Source organism: Rhinolophus sinicus, linkage group LG09, assembly GCF_036562045.2.
Source record: "Rhinolophus sinicus isolate RSC01 linkage group LG09, ASM3656204v1, whole genome shotgun sequence".
Classification (NCBI taxonomy): domain Eukaryota; kingdom Metazoa; phylum Chordata; class Mammalia; order Chiroptera; family Rhinolophidae; genus Rhinolophus; species Rhinolophus sinicus.
The window spans coordinates 15,760,790-15,779,320 of record NC_133758.1 but is presented as its reverse complement, the minus strand read 5'-3'; the positions used below and the strand labels follow the sequence as shown (position 1 = coordinate 15,779,320).

Here is an 18,531-nt window from a genome sequence, read left to right as displayed (position 1 = left end):
CAGGTCACCCACAGAAGGGGTCATAAAGTTGACCGCGCAGTGGTCTCGACTCATTTCTGTGGGTGCTGACTGGACAGCACCATGGTGGATGCTTGGCATGGTTTGGCTGTCCAGCATTTGAATCTCCTTCCTAGATATGTAATGTGGAATCGCCATCTGTATGAGTCTTTGCAGGAAAGGTCTCTTCCCTCTTCTTCCTCCCTCCTTGGGCTGGGGCACAGGTACAACACCTAGACTCAGCCAACTGAGTGCTCCAACCTGTAAACGCCAGTAAAGGATTGATTGGCTATCAGGCTTGTGGAAGCAGGGGGCAGTGAAAACCGCGTTATTGTTCTGGGAAGGGAAAGAGGCTGGCACACGGCAATGCTTTATGTCCAGCAGCAGGAACAGCAGTGGAGATAGCTAGTGACCAGTGGCAATGCCAGAAGGACTCTGTCTTGTTCTTCCTACAGCCTCATCTTTGCTGAGGTACCAGCACACTGGACTCTCCCATTTGCAAACTGAGTTTTCTCATCAATTCTGAATGTTGCTCCATTTTCTTCCAGTAAATTCCTTTTCTACTTCAGTGAGCCAGTCAATTACTCTGGTTTGCAACCAAGAGCTCTGACTGGTTTGGGCACAGTTTCTGAGTTCTCAGTTTCTCAGTTTTGAGCTAACAATATTGCACAGTGTTGCATCCTTCTTGATCACTATTATATAGAGCTTAGACAGTAGAAACTGAAAAAGTGAGTTACAATAAAAGTGCTACAAGTAGGTTATGTGAGGGGAAAAAAGCTAACCTAGCTCCAAACCCTTGAAGACACTGACCGTCTCCTGAATCTTAAAGAGCCCACCCGGTCTGCTGCTACATTATACAGCACAATGGTGACATCCAGTGTCAGCCGGCTAAATCTCAGGTGACAGTGCAGTGTACCTGCAAGGGACGCACAGTATTCCCAAAAGACACGCATGTTAACCCTGAACCCACATCATCATAACACTGCTTTCAAGTAACGATCTAAGATTTTTTTTAAGTTGAAGTAATCGCATCATTTGTAAATGCTACTCATTTGTATACACACATATATTTATATCATAGCCAGTGCTATTGAATGCTCTTAGACATGACATAAGAGCAATTTAGTTTGGGGGGAAAAAAAAGGATTGAAATATTGGTACTAACACAATATATAAATATAGACTGATGACAAAGCCCTTTGTCGTTTACCAAAAAGTCACTTCCATGTATTGTCAAAAGTAATCATTATAACACACTGTGCTTAGTTATTACTCATATATCTATACCTATTATCTAGATCTATAATTTATATCTATCTATCGCTGTGTATATAATGCAACCCAATCACAAACAAGTGATAAGAAGTTTTTCAAGGTCATAAATTGACCTCATCACCTGAATTCAGATAGATTGACTTCAAATCCAGGAGTCTTTGTAATGAAATAATCTATACACAGTTCATTGGTATAATTTGAAACTTTGAAAAAGCATAAGGTTTCACTCAGTGCCCAGTAGAGCAACTAAACTACAAAGGGTGTAAATCATATGACTCCCTTTCCACTGGGGAAGAGTGGGGAGGAGGGCGCAGGATCTGGTCTGTGTCCCCACATGCAGACTGGGGTATGCTGCCTTTAATAAACCCCACAAACACCTGCGGTGTCAGCGTTATTGTTCCCATTTTACAGATGAGGAAATGAGGCTCGACATAATTCAGCAAAGACAGCTAGTAAAATTAAGTTAATGATGGTCGTGGATCCCAACCCATGAGTCCACGGCTATTTCCAACTTACCACTTTGCCTCCTGTGGCATTCTGAACGGATTTCTAAGTTCAGTGTCTTGGGCACAAGCTAGTTTAGTAATCAGGGTTTTCCAAGTTGTTTTCCAAACAACTCCTGCTGTGAGCTCCCAGGTGTGTCCTTCAGAAGCCTGAACAGATCTTGTTGTCTGAATAGATTTATTCCAGGAACAGAGGTAGTATGGCTTTATGGCTTAAAAATGGGGGCTTCATCCCAGGTTGGTGCTGTTCACAAGGCTCTGTTCTCCTGCCCACTAGCTGGGTGGCCTTGGGAACATTTTTAATGTTCCCCAGGCTTCAGTTTCCTCAACTGAAAAATTTAGATGACAATATTAACTTCCTCACAGAGTTCATGGGGATTAAAAGTGCTCAGCGGAGAATGTGATCCATAGTACACATTCAAAGAATATGAAATATTTATATGTGGACATTTGCTTATAGGACATCATTTGAAAGTGTCAATGATAAGCTCAGTTGTCCCCTCACCATTCCTCTCCCTCCCCGCCCATCAGTCAGTCATTCCTTTTGCTTTGACCTCAGTCGACTCAATGACTTGTCAGTGAAGAAAATATGAAAAGAAGCAGTTGTCAATGACATGTATCTCAGCCATTTGTAACATTTATAAGAAAGGAGACCTTTTGGAAAATGTCTTTTATGGTTTGATAAAATATTTTAAGAGTAAAATGCTCAGGCATTTGCAAAATAGCTATAGCGTCCTAAACTCATCCTGGAATATTTTAGCTTCAACCTAATTTGTTTCATTTAAAAAAATTATCCAGCAGGGGAGGGGGACAGACAATACCAAGTGTGGGTGAGGATGTGGACCAGCTGGAACTCCGGCCTGTTGCTGCTGGAAATACAAATGTGCCACCATGTTGGGCAGTTTCCTGTAAAGTTAAGCACACACTATATAACCTACCAGTCCCACTCCTAGGTATTTACCCAAGTGAAATGAAAGTTCACGTTCCATAAAACGCGAATGTTTATGATTGCCAAACACTGGGAAAAATTCAAATATTCATTAACAGGAGCATTCTACTCATCGATACAAAAGAATGAACTACGGATACAAACAACAAGATGGATGAATCTCAAATGCATTATGCTGACTGAAATAGCCAAATCCGAAAGGCCACATACTCCATTTAGATGACATTCTAGAAAATGCAAAACTATGCAGAAAACAGATTAGTGGTTACCTGGGGCCAGGAGTGGGAGAGGGGCTAACTACAAAGGGGACATGGGGCTTTTTTCGGTGGGGAGTGATGTATCTTGGTGCTGGTGGTTCCACAACTATAACCATTTGTCAAAACTTCCAGAACTCTACACTAAAAAGGGCGAATTTACATACTCTTATTTTAAAAATGATAATCCAACAGTACCCAGAAAAAGCAGAAAAAGCAAAGTACTACTGAGATTTCAAAATCCAAGGACCTTCACTAACTTTATCAGAACTAACTGGAATCCACAATTAGCTGGATTTTTCTCCATTCAAAGCATTGCCGACCCCAACGCCACCCCAAAAGTGTAAATGGCAAAAAACAGCGATGGAATCAGGATTGTGAAAAAGGAGGTAACTGGGCTATTTACTGAAAAGTAGGTAGAACTGTTGCTGCTACAAGCATCGTCAATGAAGCCTGACATTCAATATGGTGACAGAAACAAGGGTACATCTTACACACCTTAAAAAAGTTAATCACATTTATTATTTACTAAGGTGGAAAAGTAGGAGGGAATATATAAGAAGTATATAAGAATATTCGCAACAACAAAATTGAAACCTAATACATGAACCTAGAATGCCTTATCTCATCTACTCCTGCCTCCTAATCATTTCCTAGATGCGTAACTGTTTTTATCCTTCACAGTTGCCCATTTGCCTGTAGACTATCTGATGGGTGGCTACAAAATCTATCAGGGTGGCCACCACCTGAAGCAGCCCTGACTCTGAGCTTCGCCGCTGACTCTGCCCACCCTACCAGGCCAGGAAGATGTCAGACCAATCTGAGGGTATCATCCTACCAAACTCCAGGAGATGACCGAAAGATACAAGGGTGAGAAACAGCTTCGGTTGTGGGTAAAACACAAGTTCCTTATGCCACATCATGTTTACATGAGTGATGAGCGAGTGAGCTCAGCAAAATCACGAGACGATGCTTACAGCTCAATGCTGATGGAGCCTTCTTTCTGGGGAGCACATCCACTCCAAGTTCAAAGTGCATGAAAGTGAGGAAGCAACTGGATTCCTGTAATTAGTATATGACTCTTAGGAGACATTTGGAATGAAATTGTCAGTGTATGACTAGAAAAATACACCTGTTCTAGAAATTTTCAAACCCTTACCAAGTTAAAAAGAAGAATGATCAGTTCATCTGAACACAGATATCATCAAAACAGTAGTGTTCCCTCCCACCCAGGGGTTTTATTATAGCAAGTTGTTCTGATATTTTAAGCAGAGAAACTGAGCACAGTCAGCTTTGGAAACTATATTATTTAACTTAGTCTCTCTTGTTTTCAAATTTTAGAAGTTTAGAGACAAAATCCTTCGCATTCTCAGTTGTCAATAAACTGAGACCTTCAAATTATGGGAATGCTCTTTTTTTCCCCAATAGGAACTTACAATTTCAGTAGTAACTTACAGGCATTCAGAGACACATTGTCTTCTCATTAGTTTCACAGAATCTACCAACATTTATGGAAGGGCTTCTACTCAACTAAAGAAATCTCCCTAAGGGGATCTTTAAACATAGGTTGTCAAGTGTAACCTCTTAAGAATTCATCGATCGTATAGTAGTTGGCACAAAGCCGGGTAAATGGGGGTGTGTAAGAAAACAGCTCGGATTGAACTGCTGTTCAAGGTTCCTGATTGCTAAGAGAGGTACACGCAAAGTCAAAGCTTTTGCAGTGTTACAATGTTCTTACCTGCTTTGTTCTCCAGACTACACACAGAAACCTAGTACTGCTTCACAGGAACTTCAATAATTTATGATTTTGGTCTAGCTCCAAATAAGGCCCCAGAGAAAAAAGGAGTGTCATTTCTTCCATTATGGATTTTTCTCTGATCTAAGAGATCAAACCAGTGCCTGATATTGTAAATACAGAAACAGTTATATTGGTTTCATTCATTAGTAGAGTCATAGAAACCACAGAATAATAAAAGTAAAAGCACATAAATCCAGATGCACTCCCTTCTACATTTTGGCTAAAGGCTACAGGTGATTCATGCTTTATGTTAAGTATACCATTAAATTATGTTAATTAAGAAGCACTTGTGTTTTTAGTACTTCAGTTATCACTGTCAGGTCAAACAATCATTCAAAATCCCCCCACTCTGAATGCATGTCATTTGCAAAAAAAATATATATATAGCAAAGAAAAAGTATGCTCTTTACAAATATTAATGTCAAGAATTAAACACCTTCCAAGCCCAACCAAGAATACTAAATGACTGATGGTTCTTTTTATCTGCACAGTGTTTACTTACTATTTACAATATTCATGGGAGTATCTTGGAAAGATCACAGCTATGTCACATTCAGTAAATATCAGTAATCCATACCAGGAATATATTTTTCATAAATATACATGAAAGGTTGGCTTCTATCAGTTATTTTCAAATTATGTTACCCCGGAAGCTAGACCAATGTATCTGTCTTACCACTTAAGTGCAATTGCAGAAATGCCCACCAACTGGTGAACAAAAATGTAGTAAAGTCACACAGTGGAATGAATATTAGTTAGCAATAAAAAAGGAACACACTACAGACACATGCTACAACCTGAATAAACGTTACTTTAGGTGAAAGAAGCCAGACGCTAAAGACCATATATTGTATGATTCCATTTGTATGAAATGTCCAGAAAAGTCTAACTAAAGAGACAGAAGGATTAGTGGACGCCTGGAGCTGGGAGTGAGACTAGCAAGTGACTGCAAACAAGCACATGACATCTTTTTGGGATCATGAAAATGTTCTAAAATTGGATTAGGGTGATGGTTGCACAACTCCATAAACTTACTAAAAATCATTGAATTGTACACTTGAATGTATTTTATGCTATGTAGACTATACCTCTAATAAAGCTGCTTTTAAAAACGGGGGGAAAAAAGAAAAGAAAAGCAAAAATGCCTTGATTAAAGTCTCTCTTCTCTGTGGTAAAATATAATTGTAGTCATAGTTTTCCAATCTAGAGGAAAAAATAATTTGATAGAATTTTCTTGATTTGAAGTTTTCCATTCATTTCCCCCTAAATTACTGACAGCCAGTACAAGTTTAGTGTTTATTTAATCTGCCTCAAGGTGGTATTTAGTAATTTTAAATTTAATATATCAATATTTCATAATATTAAACCCAGAACACATGATTCCTAAGCTCATCCCCAACTAAGCAAAAGAGAAAGCCATTGACCCGAGTAACATGTAAGTTCCTTTACAGTTTTTAGATTTGACTACTTAAATCAGTGTAAGACGGTATATGATTTGAAAATCTAGTTTCAGTCATTGTCAAACCTGATGGATGATCACTGATGTGTTCCTAATCTATAGTCTCCTGCGTCCTGGAAGTTTCCAATGTGGTGTAAATTCCATGAGGATGGGAATGTGTCTTATTTACACAGGTCCAGATCCCCTTGTGTCTCCAACACAGAACATAGTGTCCTGCACAATAGGAGCTCAATAAATATTGGTTCAATGAACGCATACATTGGCCCGAAATCCAGATGCACCAAATGTTTCCTAAAACTGAATGGAAACACATCCATGCTTTTGTTTTCTGAACATGTGTAGATTTCATGCTTAGTAAAATGTAAACTGACTTAACTATGTTATTAGATAGTAACATTTTGCCATCATAAAGTTTTTTCAATCAATACATGGCCATATAATTTTAATGTAAATATCTCACTTCATAAGGATTTGAAACAAACTACTTTTAAAAGGTTTTAAAATTGCCTCCAAAATCTTTAATTCTTTCCCTTATCAGTCCTTATCCCAAGCAAATAAACATGCACCTCATTTTTCAATTTTGGGCAAATCTAACATATTTTTCGTCTTTGGCCAGAATTTGGATTACAACTCATGCCCACTGTTGTCCAGCACATTTAAATCAATAAGCTAACAAATAACATGCCTGTAATAATTCACAAAATCATAAAGGTGAACAATACAACTTAAATAGTGTCTGTATTTCAAAAGCCTCTTTTTAATTAGCCCAGGTTTAAGTTATTTAGCAAATCACAAAACTTCTTATGAAGTTTGCCTGCATCACAGAAAGTGGGAACTGTTTTCATTTGTTCCATAAATTGTGGAGCCACTGCAAGAGCATTCCTAGCCTCAGCTAAGCACAAATTCTTTTGTTGTGTGTCAGAGATCTTCACTCTTTGAGTGATGGAGGGGTTGGGGGGAGGTAGACAGTCTAGCAACAGGAAACAACAGCACCAATTGTGTCAGCCAGGGTACCTGAGACTCCAGCTCAGCTCAAATTTCTGAAAAACCAGACTTCCGCAGAACTGAATATTTAATAGCATCAGGTAAAATAAAAAAGGCAGATTACGTTTGCCCTATTGCCGACGCAGAATACAGTGATTCCCTTTTGCATTTCCACACATCATCTAGTCTATAAATACCAAGAAAGTAAAGGAGGTTTGGATTCCTAAAACAAAACAGCTATAGTCTAATGCTGAAGAGACACAACTTCACTTATGTTGGGAGCTAATTGCTTCTTCCAATCCTTATATTCTTTCTGTACTTTTTTTTTCCTTCCGAAGAAGGCTGAAAATCACACGCATATCATCATCCAGTCTAAAATCTACCCTTGCACGGTCCTGTACCATCCTTTCAGTAACATAACACTGCACCTTTGCACAATTGCCTAGGGCTCTGGAATTTCCAGCTGTAACATCCCACGACAGCAGAAAACTGTCAGCCACTGAGCTGTTCTTCTTTTGCTACACCTGTAGCTATAGAAGCCAGAACCAATGAATGAAGGGCAAGAGAACCACCTTCATTCATTCGTTTGTGCTCTTAAGAATTCTGGGCCCTGTGACCTTTCAAAGCCACGACGCGGGGGTTCACAGATGACAGTAAGTTTTCCCGAAGGGCTTTCTCCACGGCTTCGGAATTGAGCAAGCAGAAATCGCAGGGACCCCCGGCAAAGCGACTGCATAACAGCAACCTAAATAATCAGCTGTGCCTGGGGCTAAGGAGGGGTTATGCTTTCTCTGGGAAAGGCAACTCCTTGTCTTCCTAGACGAGCAGAAACTTCTCGCCCGGGGAATCCGAGAGGAATACGCTCCTCTCCAAGGACCTGTTCACAGGGACGTGCCCTTGATGCAATGATCTGCGATGAAGGACCGGCTCCAGCGGCACCTAAACACCCACTCACCTGGGGGGTGACGTGGGGCCCGCCGCAGGGGCCGCAGATCTCCAGCGCTCACCTCCCACGGAGGGCGCTCAGCGCGCGCGGGGTCCCGGCTCTGCTCCTCCCCTCGGCTTTCCGGCCTCTCGCCTGGATCGGCTGCTCCGGACCAATGGTGGTTCCGCGGCTGGCGGGCTGGGCTCCGCCTCGCAGGGCGCACCCGGGGCAGAGTCCGGCGCCGGGACGGCTCCGGGGAGGAGCTTGGCTCTTGCCACGCTGGGACGCGCACGCCCTGCTCCACGCACCCGGGGTGCGCTGCCTGCACCCTCAACACACAAGTCCCGAGCACTGCACCCCGCAGTAGGAATATGAGGGCTAGTTGCTGCTGCTTCTAAAGAAGGTTCTGTTTGAAGTTCATAAACTTTTACTTTTGTTGTTTTATAATTAAACTTTGTTATTTGGAGTATTTTTAGATTTACGAAAAATTTGCAGAGATAGAACAAAGTTCCCTAAACCGCGCAGCTGTCTGTCCCTCATATTCACGTTTTACGTTACCATGGTACATGTGTCAAAAGTAAGAAATTCACGTTGTCCATAACTATAAACTCGACTTTATACATATTGCACTAGTTTTCCACGGATAGCTTTCTGTTGATCCCATCCGGGATTCCACACAGCCTGTAAAAGTGTCATGTCTCTTTCCTCTGATCTGTGATCGTCTCTTAGCCTTCTCTTGTTTTGCTTGGACTTTGATATTTGGAAGAATTCTGCGAAGCTGTCTTGTGGATTTGTGGGTATCTCTATTTGGTTTTGTCTGATGTTTTCCCCATGAATAGACTGTGGTTATGGGTTTGGTGGAGGAAGATCACACAGTGTAAAGCGGCTTTCTAGTCGCAGCATTGGATGAGGGGCACATGATAACATCACTTACTACAGCTGATGTTAACCTCAATTCACTTAACGTGGTGTCTGCTGGGCTTTTCCAAGGCAGAGTGACTCTATTTTCCCCTTTCCACTCTTTCTATACTCGCTTCTTGAGTCCAGCCTACACTCGAGAGAGAAGGGTGGGGGGAATAAAACTCCACCTTCTGGAGGCGGGGGCGTATCTACATACATTATTTGTAATTATGCTGTAAGAAAGATTTGTTTCATTTCTCCCGTTTATTTATCTATTCGGTCATTTACATTGGTATGGAGTCATGTATATTTACTTTATACTTTGATCTCTAATTCGATACTACATTATTTATTTTATTGCTCACATGGTTCTAGCTTTGACCATTGGGAAGCCTTTCAGGTTGGCTCCTGTGTCCCCTTGAAAGTTCATAAACTTTTAGGGCTAGGGAAAATAAAAACCTCCTTCATTATTTGCTCAATCACTCTCACATTTAACAGCTTTGGAAAACTGCAGGCCAAATCCCCCAATATCTGAGGGCTGTTCAGAATCTTCCTGGGAATCCTGAGTACTGATTTCCACCACAGTAACAGGAAGGGAAAAGAAAGTGTGTGTGTGTGTGTGTGTGTGTGTGTGTGTGTGTGTGTGTTATGTGGTGTGTGCTGTGTGTGTGTGTTTGTGATGAACTTATGGATTGGGAGAAGTGAAAGTTGATATTTATTAGGTAAGTTTTGGTTAACTTATCCTTATGGTTTTATTAAATACATATATGTATATTTATAGACAAATCATGTTCCAAAGTTAGCCATGGATGTTTATAACAACTTTAAACATTGAAGAAATCCAGCTGTTGAGGGTCCTTTGTTATATTGCTTTGGTTTGCTCCTGTTTGAATTTGTAAGTTGGTCCCATAAACAGCACATTTCCTTCTGAGCTGAGATCTGGGTCAGATTTGATGCTTCTGAGATACTCTCATCTCTCTTCCTGGCCCTAACCCTTCTTAGAGACAGAAATGTACCCCATTAGTCCAGGTAAACAGAATAGATGGCCCAAGGAGTAATCCAGCACAACAGAGCTAAGCGATGTTCTATTTTTCAAGTATTTTTTGACAAAGTTACTAAAAATATTAATAGTTAAGGGAAAACATTTGTATTTAAGCCCTATCACATCCCCGAAAAAATTGAAAAGATCAGATGTGAAGGTGAGATTACTGTGATACTGTGTACTTTTCTGGGGGGAGATGGGAAACGTTATTATTACTAAAAGTAATAATTCTGATCAGTATGAAGTACTAAACGTACACTTCTGCAAATGTACTATCACCTAGGTAATTTTTAATACATCTTCTGTGGAGGGGAACAGGGAGACACTCAGGATTAACGAGAATGTGAAAGTAAAGAATGTTAGCAACTTACATAGTGCTGTTCAGGAGAATCCATAAACCATCCTTAAAAGTAAAATTCCAGTCATGTGCCTCAGAGGTTAGAAATTAGGGGAGAGGGTGTCAATGTTTATAGATTTTTGTTACAGCTAGAGCATTTGATTGCTGTTTTTATGACAGAATATGTACAAATCATTTTAAATAGCCAAATTTTCTAAAGTAGTTTTTCTCCACACTTTACCTAAGATTATCTATATTTTAAAATAAAATATTAGTATTATGTATGTTTTGGAATGGCTTGGGTCGATCGGATGGAGATTGTAAAGGGACGAGATCATCCCCAAACCACCGTCCGCACCCTCACTGAAAAAATCCTCCTACTGTGACCCTGTGTGGGGGGCCCACTAAACGGGAAGGATTTAGGGGCAGAAGAAAACACCAGATGCAGTCTCCCCTCCTGAAGCACACTACACAGTGTCGCCCAGACTATAAGTCAAGCGCCCGCGTTCAGCGCCTCTACCTTGTGATATTCAGGCTGGGCCTCATATTTGCAGTCACTGTTGTTTATTTCTGTTTGGGGACCACTGGCTAAAAGAAAATTATGTGTAATATATATTTTTAAATGTAAATCTTACCATGTCATGCCAGCCCCTCCAATACACACATACCGCCACAACTGTCACCACCACCACCACCACCATTCATTAAAACACGTCATTACCCCCTCATTACCTTGATTTTAAAGCCTAAGCCCTTTCCCAAGGTGGAGAAGTTTCCCCATCCTTCCCACTTCATCTCTTGCCATGTTGCCATGTTGTTTGCTATCAAGGTGGATGGCTTGTAGTGTTCCAAATCCACTCTAGCTTCTCCCTTTGTTCTTTTTTCCTCCTGTTTCTCCCACTCCCCACACACCCTCACCCCACAGACTAGAACGCCCTTTCCTCTCCTCTTTGCCCTAGAAACTCCTTCTCACTTTATTCAGTATATATAGGGACTATTTCCCTTGAACTCCCTACATTTGATGCACGCTTAGGTCTTCCCACAAAATGCTTGATATAGTGTATAAGTTTCCTATGGCCACTGTAATGAATTGAAACAAACTTGGTTGGTTAAAAAACACACATTTTTTATCTCACAGGTTAGAACTCTGACATGGGACTCACTGGGCTAAAATCAGTACGTCAGCAGGGCTGTGTTCCTTTCTGGAGGCTCCTGGGGAGAATCCGTTCTCTTGACTTTTCCATCCTTTTCTAGAGGCTGCCTGCATTTCTTGGCTTGTGGCCCCTTCCTCCACCTTCGAAACCAGCAGCATTTCTCTCTTTGATGCTGACTCTTCTCCCTTCACTTACAAGGACCCTTGTGATTACATTGACCTCAAATGGAGAATCTAGGATAACTTCCCCATTTTAAGATCCTTCACTAAATCACATCTGCCAATTCCATTGTGCCGCATAAAATGACAAATTCACAGCTCCCAGGGATTAGGACACGGACAGCTTTGAGGGGCCATTATTCTGAATACCACAGCTATGTTACTAAATTACTTTATAATTCAAACATTCATTAAGTTTTGTTATATGTTTCATTTTTTAAGGCATAAAATCAAGAAGGCTTGGCAAAATTATGAAGGCATCATTTCCTATTTCCTTTTTAGTGATGTCTCTGCCCGTCTTTCTCTTCTTTCTTCTTCCCTTTCCACGGCACACTGACAGTACCACCCTACGTAGTGACTGATGCTGGAAGATTTTCCAAGTTCTTCCTCCCCACCCCCCAGACCTACAGCCTTCCTAGGCATTCTGGGACTCATTGGATGGAGAAGAGAACGGAGATGTGGAAATTAAGGAATTTTATCTGGACAAAATTGAACTCTTTGAGCCCCTGAGTCTTGCAGACTGAATTCTGAGCTAGGGAAAAATAAAGTCAAGATATGGGAGTAAATCATATGAAACAGACAAGAAGTTCAGGTAATATGTTTTTTCTTGTCCATTTCTGTTAAGGGAGGAAGGAAAAACATCAGTGTAGGAAATGAAACTCTGGTTGTTGTTATGAGTTCAATAGTAAAACAATTAACAAATATTTATGAACAATATATGAATGTCTACTTGTATATACAGGTCTGGCTGAATAGATGAAACTTTTCTAAGACTCCTTTCACCTAATAGATATAGAAACCATGACATAACCAAGAATAATATTCAAAATATGTACCTACTGGTTTGAGCAGTGGCACCAACCAATCAGAAAAGCTCTGGCCGTAACCAACTACTATAGATGAACCAAGGCAAACCAGCTGAAAGTCAGCTCTGGACATCATGACTTAAAACTATTGCTACTTTCTGGGCAAAACTAGATGTTCTTCCATTTTCTTTCAGGAATACCCTTTCAAAGCACATAGTCTGGTATATTTCTTTGGACATAATATATCCTGATTTTCATAACCTTTCTGTGATAAACTTGGTCCACTCTGCCTTAACAGTAGCTGGAGTTATAAATGTCACTTCCTTCTGTATTGTGAGCCTGCCCCCAAATGAAGGAAGCAAGGAGAAAAGTGGAGAAAGGTATGGGAGTTGAGATTTATATTTTAAATACATTATCGAGGTGTTTCTAAGTTTGGAAGAGGGATGTGAAACCAGAGTAAGGCCGTGGGAAGGTTGTATTAGACAAAATGTTTTGGGTGTAGATAGAGCCTAAATTATAAGACGATTTGCCTTTGCTTCTTTTTGTGCCACTTCTCTCCTTTTATCCTCATTCTACCTGCAAATGATAAGGACAATTTCAATATTACTCCTGCTGCTCATGTTTTGTTTTATTTTCTTTGTTTTATTTCTTTTTCTGTTAGAATAGGAGAAAACCTGATATATTCCCAAGACAAATAGGAAGAACTTTCTTTAACTACCTGCTTCTTGAAACTGTCCACACCACTGTAGTTCTGACCTAACTTTATGGAGTACAAAAGGAAAGCAAGTTTTAGAGAAAAATGGAATATTTTGTTTCAAACTTTTATGACTGAAATACCTATTAGGTACCCAATGGAGAGATTTAGCAACAAATAGTTTCATGTGAGAGTGTGGAGTTCAAAACTGAATATAAATATATGTAAGTAAATATATATGTGAATTATTAAAAGAGTAGGAAAATATAGATCTGGATCAAGTAAGTGAAGGAATGAGTATAGAGAAAAAATATTGAGATGACAGAAATAGGAGGAAGATGTAACAAAGAGTTAGAAAAAAACCCACAATGTATTGGGAGAAAAACAGTGAACATGGAAGGATTCAATCAGAAGTCCAATTAATCAATCAATTAATATGTCTAGTATGTAACAATTTACAGCTTATATATGTATGTTTTCATGATGATGAGTGGTGAAATCATATTAGGTTGGTGCAAAAGTAATTGCGGTTTTTGCACATATTTTTAACCTTTTAAACCACAATTACTTTTGCACCAACCTAATAATTTATTAAAAATCAAAAAGGAAGATATTTAGGACAGTTTAAACAGGTGAATCATTTAAAAATCTGTAAAGAAATCAATTTGCATCCTGTTCTTGAAAACAGAGAGTGACCCAAAGTCACAGCTTATCTTTACAAACAAAGAAATGTCCCCTGTGTGTGCACATGATTTGCATGTGTGGTATCAAGTGGTCCAGATGCCTGGGGCATAGCATTTCAGGTGGCTTCAGTAACAGAAGCAGGCATGGGGCCTCAAGTGTGCACGGATGACCCTGAAATTCTCCCTGCAGTACTTCATCTTCTGTCTTCCGTCACTGATTCTTCTTGGGCTTTGAGGCTCCCCAGCACCCTCACACTTGAGTCCTAAGGAGACACTGCTCTCTTCTCCATGACCTTAAAGAGACACTAAAGGAATGATATTCACTTTAAAACTTGGCTTAACCAAATAATCGCTAACTTATTTTGGCGAGAAATGTTCTGCACACAAAGTGAAATATAGTTCTTATGTAGTGACCCAATGTCATGGCTTAAAGACGTAGCAGGATGCTTAGTGAGTTAGTCCCAGGACCTGTTTCCTCACCACGGCTTCCCACAGTCCTCCCTGACCTTCTCACAGCAGAGGCATTTCCTTTCTGCTTCACTTTGCCCTCCAAGGCCCCTTAAACTATACTCTCGCTCTTGGTTTAGCAGAGGGAAAAAGAAGACACCTCTAAGTCCTCCCTGGGCTTCTGGTCTCGTAATAAGTCCTTGCACCTCTACAGGACTGTCCTGGAGCTCCTTTTCTCATGAGGCCCAGCTCCCACCTTGTCCCATCTCTCCCTGTGTCCACAGTTGGTCAAAGGCACAGCTCCCGCCGTCTTCCTCAGGGAAGGGAGCATCTTCATTTGCTGTCCCGAGCCCAGGCTTCAGATGGGCTAAGGGACCGATGTAGCTGGGTCTTCATCTTGAGGTTCCTGGCGGGCGTCACGTCTTTTTCCCAGGCAGAGGGAGAATCCTAGCCCTTCCACTTTCTAACCTCTGACTCTCTTCAGACTCTCCCAGTAAATTACTTTTCCAGGCTGAAGAAAATCCCCTGTTCTTGGTTTATTTACAGAACAGAGATTACCGTTAAGTCACATGCCGAGGGAAGTATCTCCGTTCTGTGGAGCCCCTACGACTCACTCCAACATTTAAGGAAATACTTCTCTAGGCTTGGACTATGACAAAATGATTTAAATGTGCATTAAGCACGACACTGAGATAACTGCTATCAAACGCAGGGTCGGTGGGGGTGGGGGCGATATTTCCCCACAGTTTCTATGTACATTTTTGCCTTCACAATGTAGTTTAACATCCTGATAGTTACAATAACAGACACATGCTTTTGAATTTGAAGCAAGAATAAAATAATATATTTATTTATACTTCACAATCTTCCAAAAATAACTTCAGGTAGACTATCATAAATAGTCCCAATTACCTTAATAGTTGGAAGCAGATAACATTTACTAAGAACTGTGAATTTAAAGTGAGCTAAATATCTGAGTGAAATTAACTCCGAGAAGGGGCTCCAAGTATTCCAATATTGATTTTCACTGCAAAGAAATACTGTTCCTTGCCTTACAAAATTAATTAAGCTCTGTGTTAATTAATCACTACACCTCTATAATGAGAAGCTGCCAATCACCCTGTCAGATTGTTTACAGCTGAATCCTAGCCGAAATTCATCTAGTTAATGATCTAAGTTAAATTTAACCCAAGTTTCAGGACCTCAGATATAATTTCAGGTGACAACAGGGATCACAGCTGTAGGATGCCCCATGTGCCATTGAAGTAGCCAAGGTTCAGGTTTCTCGGAGCTTCTGTCCCACACCTGAAACTTATCTGAACCTTCCTGGGCTCTGAAAATAGAACTAATATACAGAAAATCTACGCTTATTTTTTTTTTTCTGTCTAGTAAAGTAATACGATTGATAAACCACTTGTTTTTGACTTTTAACTGTAAAATCACTAAATTATGACGTCTTTACAACCCAAAGAGTTTCAAATAGGGGACAAATATGCCACTGACCTGTGGAAAAAGACACAAACAATGGTTTCAAGTATAGCACCCTGTTTATTTTTTACCGAGGAACTTACAACATTTGGCTAATTATCTTTTGGTGATTTTTCTTCTCCTTTACTTGTGTTACTTACATAAAGCCAGTTTTCTTGAAAATGAAAGCTACGGGATTCAAGCTATCTTAGTTGGTCTCTCTGGCACTTGTGATTTTAGAACTCGATTAAACAAGGCCTCAACAGGACTTCTTGGACTGAGACTCCACTTAAGCTTCCTGTGTAGTGGAAAAACCTGTCTGGAGCAAAGATTCAATGGACTCATACAATGTTTCAGCCACTCGCATTCCATTACATTGGATGTACAACAAGGTCCCTTTAAGCCTGGTTCATTCCTTTTGGCACTGAGATGTCCATTCATGTGTTTTCCTCTTGAGCAACGGCACAGGAGTGAAGAGGCAGAGGGCAGGGCGGAATTTGAGAAAAGCAAAAATTCCCAGGGCACCGCTGGCCTGGGAACAAGCCTAATCCTATGGTCAAAGAGGAGTGAGGGGCTTCGACCAGGTGAACCCTCCAAGGTCGGGCTGTGTCCTTGTCAAGTTCAGGGTCAGGCAATAGTTTCAAGCAGCATCTTTCAATAAGGCAGCCACCAGCCATACACGGCTATTGAGCATTTAGAAGGTGGCGAGTCTGAATTGAGAGGTGATAGAAACGTAAAATATCCACCAGATTTCAAATACTTAGAATGAAAAAGAAAATGATCTTATGGATAACTGTAATGATTACAGATTAAAATGATGAGATTTTGGATAAATTGAGGTAAAAGCTATTACTAAAATTAATTCACCTGTTTTCTTTAAATATTTTAATATAACTCTTGAAATTTTTAAAATTATATCTGTGGCTCGCGTTGCGTTACTATGGTTTAGAGCCATACTCTTAGAGATAAGCCAAGCTTCTGATGGTCCCTGGAGGGAGGGGTACACAGTGGGACCCTGTGGGCTCCTGAAGCTCATTATGTCCAATGAGGAAGGTATTTCCTCACCAATGTCCTGGACCCTTACATGATCCTCATCTCCATTATAATTTTTTTCATGTTCACTAGTGCTGATGAAGATAGCCATGGTATCTACTCAGAAATTTTGTTCCAGTCACTGATTTATATACATTTAAGACACCCATTCAGACTCATCTAATGCTAGACCAATGGTTCTCTAAAATGGTGCCCAGATCAACAGGTTCACCCAGAAAGCTTGTCAGGAATATAAATCCTTGTGCCTCAGCCCAGCTCCACTGAACAAGATACTGTGAGAATGGGGGCCTAGGACTCCGTGTTGCTAAATCTCTTCAAGTGATTTTATTGCACAAAGACATTTGAAAACCACTCACTTCCCCGGACTAAACATTAGCATAGGGCTGCCAGGTGAAAAACCTAGGATGCTCAGTTAAATTAGAATTCTAGATCCACAGCAAAGAATTGTTTAGTACAAGTATGTCCCCATGCAATATATGAGACAAAGTTATGCTAAAAAGTTCTTTACTGTTGAGGTTCTAATTTCATTGGTTGTGCTGTATTTTCATTTGCTAAATCTACCAATTCTACGTTAGAACAGTGGGTCTCATCCCAGACTATAAATTAATTTAGTTCGTCTGGTGTGGTACCCAGGCACTGGGATTCTTTTTATTAAGTCCCCAAGCCTTGTAATATGCAAATGCATACTACTGCATCAAAGTAATGCTTTTCAAACTTTAATACACATTCAAATCACCTGGAGGGCTTAGTAAAATGCAGATTCTGATTCAGTATTTCTGGGGCGGGGCCTGAGATCTGGCATTTTTAATAAACTCCCAACTGCTGTCCTTGCTGCTGGTCTGGAGACCACTTTTTGAGGAGGAAAACATAGGGATTGCAGAGACGAGTGCTCTAACCTCTGGTAAAATGCCGCAGTGGAGGCTCCTCAGAAGACAATGACAAGGCAGCAAAGAACATGATGCAAATCATGAGCGAGGCTCAGAGTTCTGCTTTTCAGAAAAGGCGGATACCCCACGTGGTACATGAGGAAAGTTTTAGGGACAAGGTGGCATGTAGAGTCATCTTTTAAAAATGTTGTATTACGTTAAAATGTGATGGCAATATTTTGCAAGAGACAGAAATTGGTTAATTGGGTGCTGCCTTAACAACAACAACAACAAAAAACGAAAACATGTGGCCTTGACTTTGTGACCAAATAGCAGGCAGAGGAGCCACAAAGGAACTTGGCGGAGTCTGGAAGAGCAGTGAGGACGCTGCTATAGGACGCTGGAAGGATGCTGCCCCAAAGCCACGTTTTGTGGCACCAGGTGGACAAACTGGTGCCTGGATGACAAGTTGAAAGAAAAAAAAAAAAATCTAATGAATTTATGTCTCTGATTAAAGAGATGGAGACAATTTCTGTCTCAGTTATCTATTGCTATGAAACAAAGCCCACTAACATTTAGGAGTTTAAAAGAACAATCATATATCAATTCTCACAATGTGATTCTTTGGGTTGTTTGCTCATGAGGCTTCCGGTGGATGCCTGCTGGGGGCTGGGGCAGCTGGGCCTCTCTCATGGGCCTCTAATAGGCTAGACCAGATTT

At 40.5% G+C, this 18,531-nt stretch overlaps 1 protein-coding gene across 4 annotated transcripts in view; it reads right to left on the bottom strand.

Annotated features, from left to right (window-relative positions):
- Nucleotides 1-8,350, bottom strand: part of CCDC68 (coiled-coil domain containing 68) — a 43,077-nt gene extending 34,727 nt beyond the window's left edge. The window contains exon 1 of one of the 4 annotated variants that reach the window (XM_019722023.2): nt 8,175-8,350. The gene's annotated coding sequence lies outside the window, so the exon portion shown is untranslated. Of the gene's footprint in view, nt 1-1,788; nt 2,011-8,174 lie in introns of those variants that run through there. The other 3 variants (XM_019722016.2, XM_074339944.1, XM_074339943.1) reach the window with 3 other exon arrangements.
- Nucleotides 8,351-18,531: the final 10,181 nt, after the last annotated feature.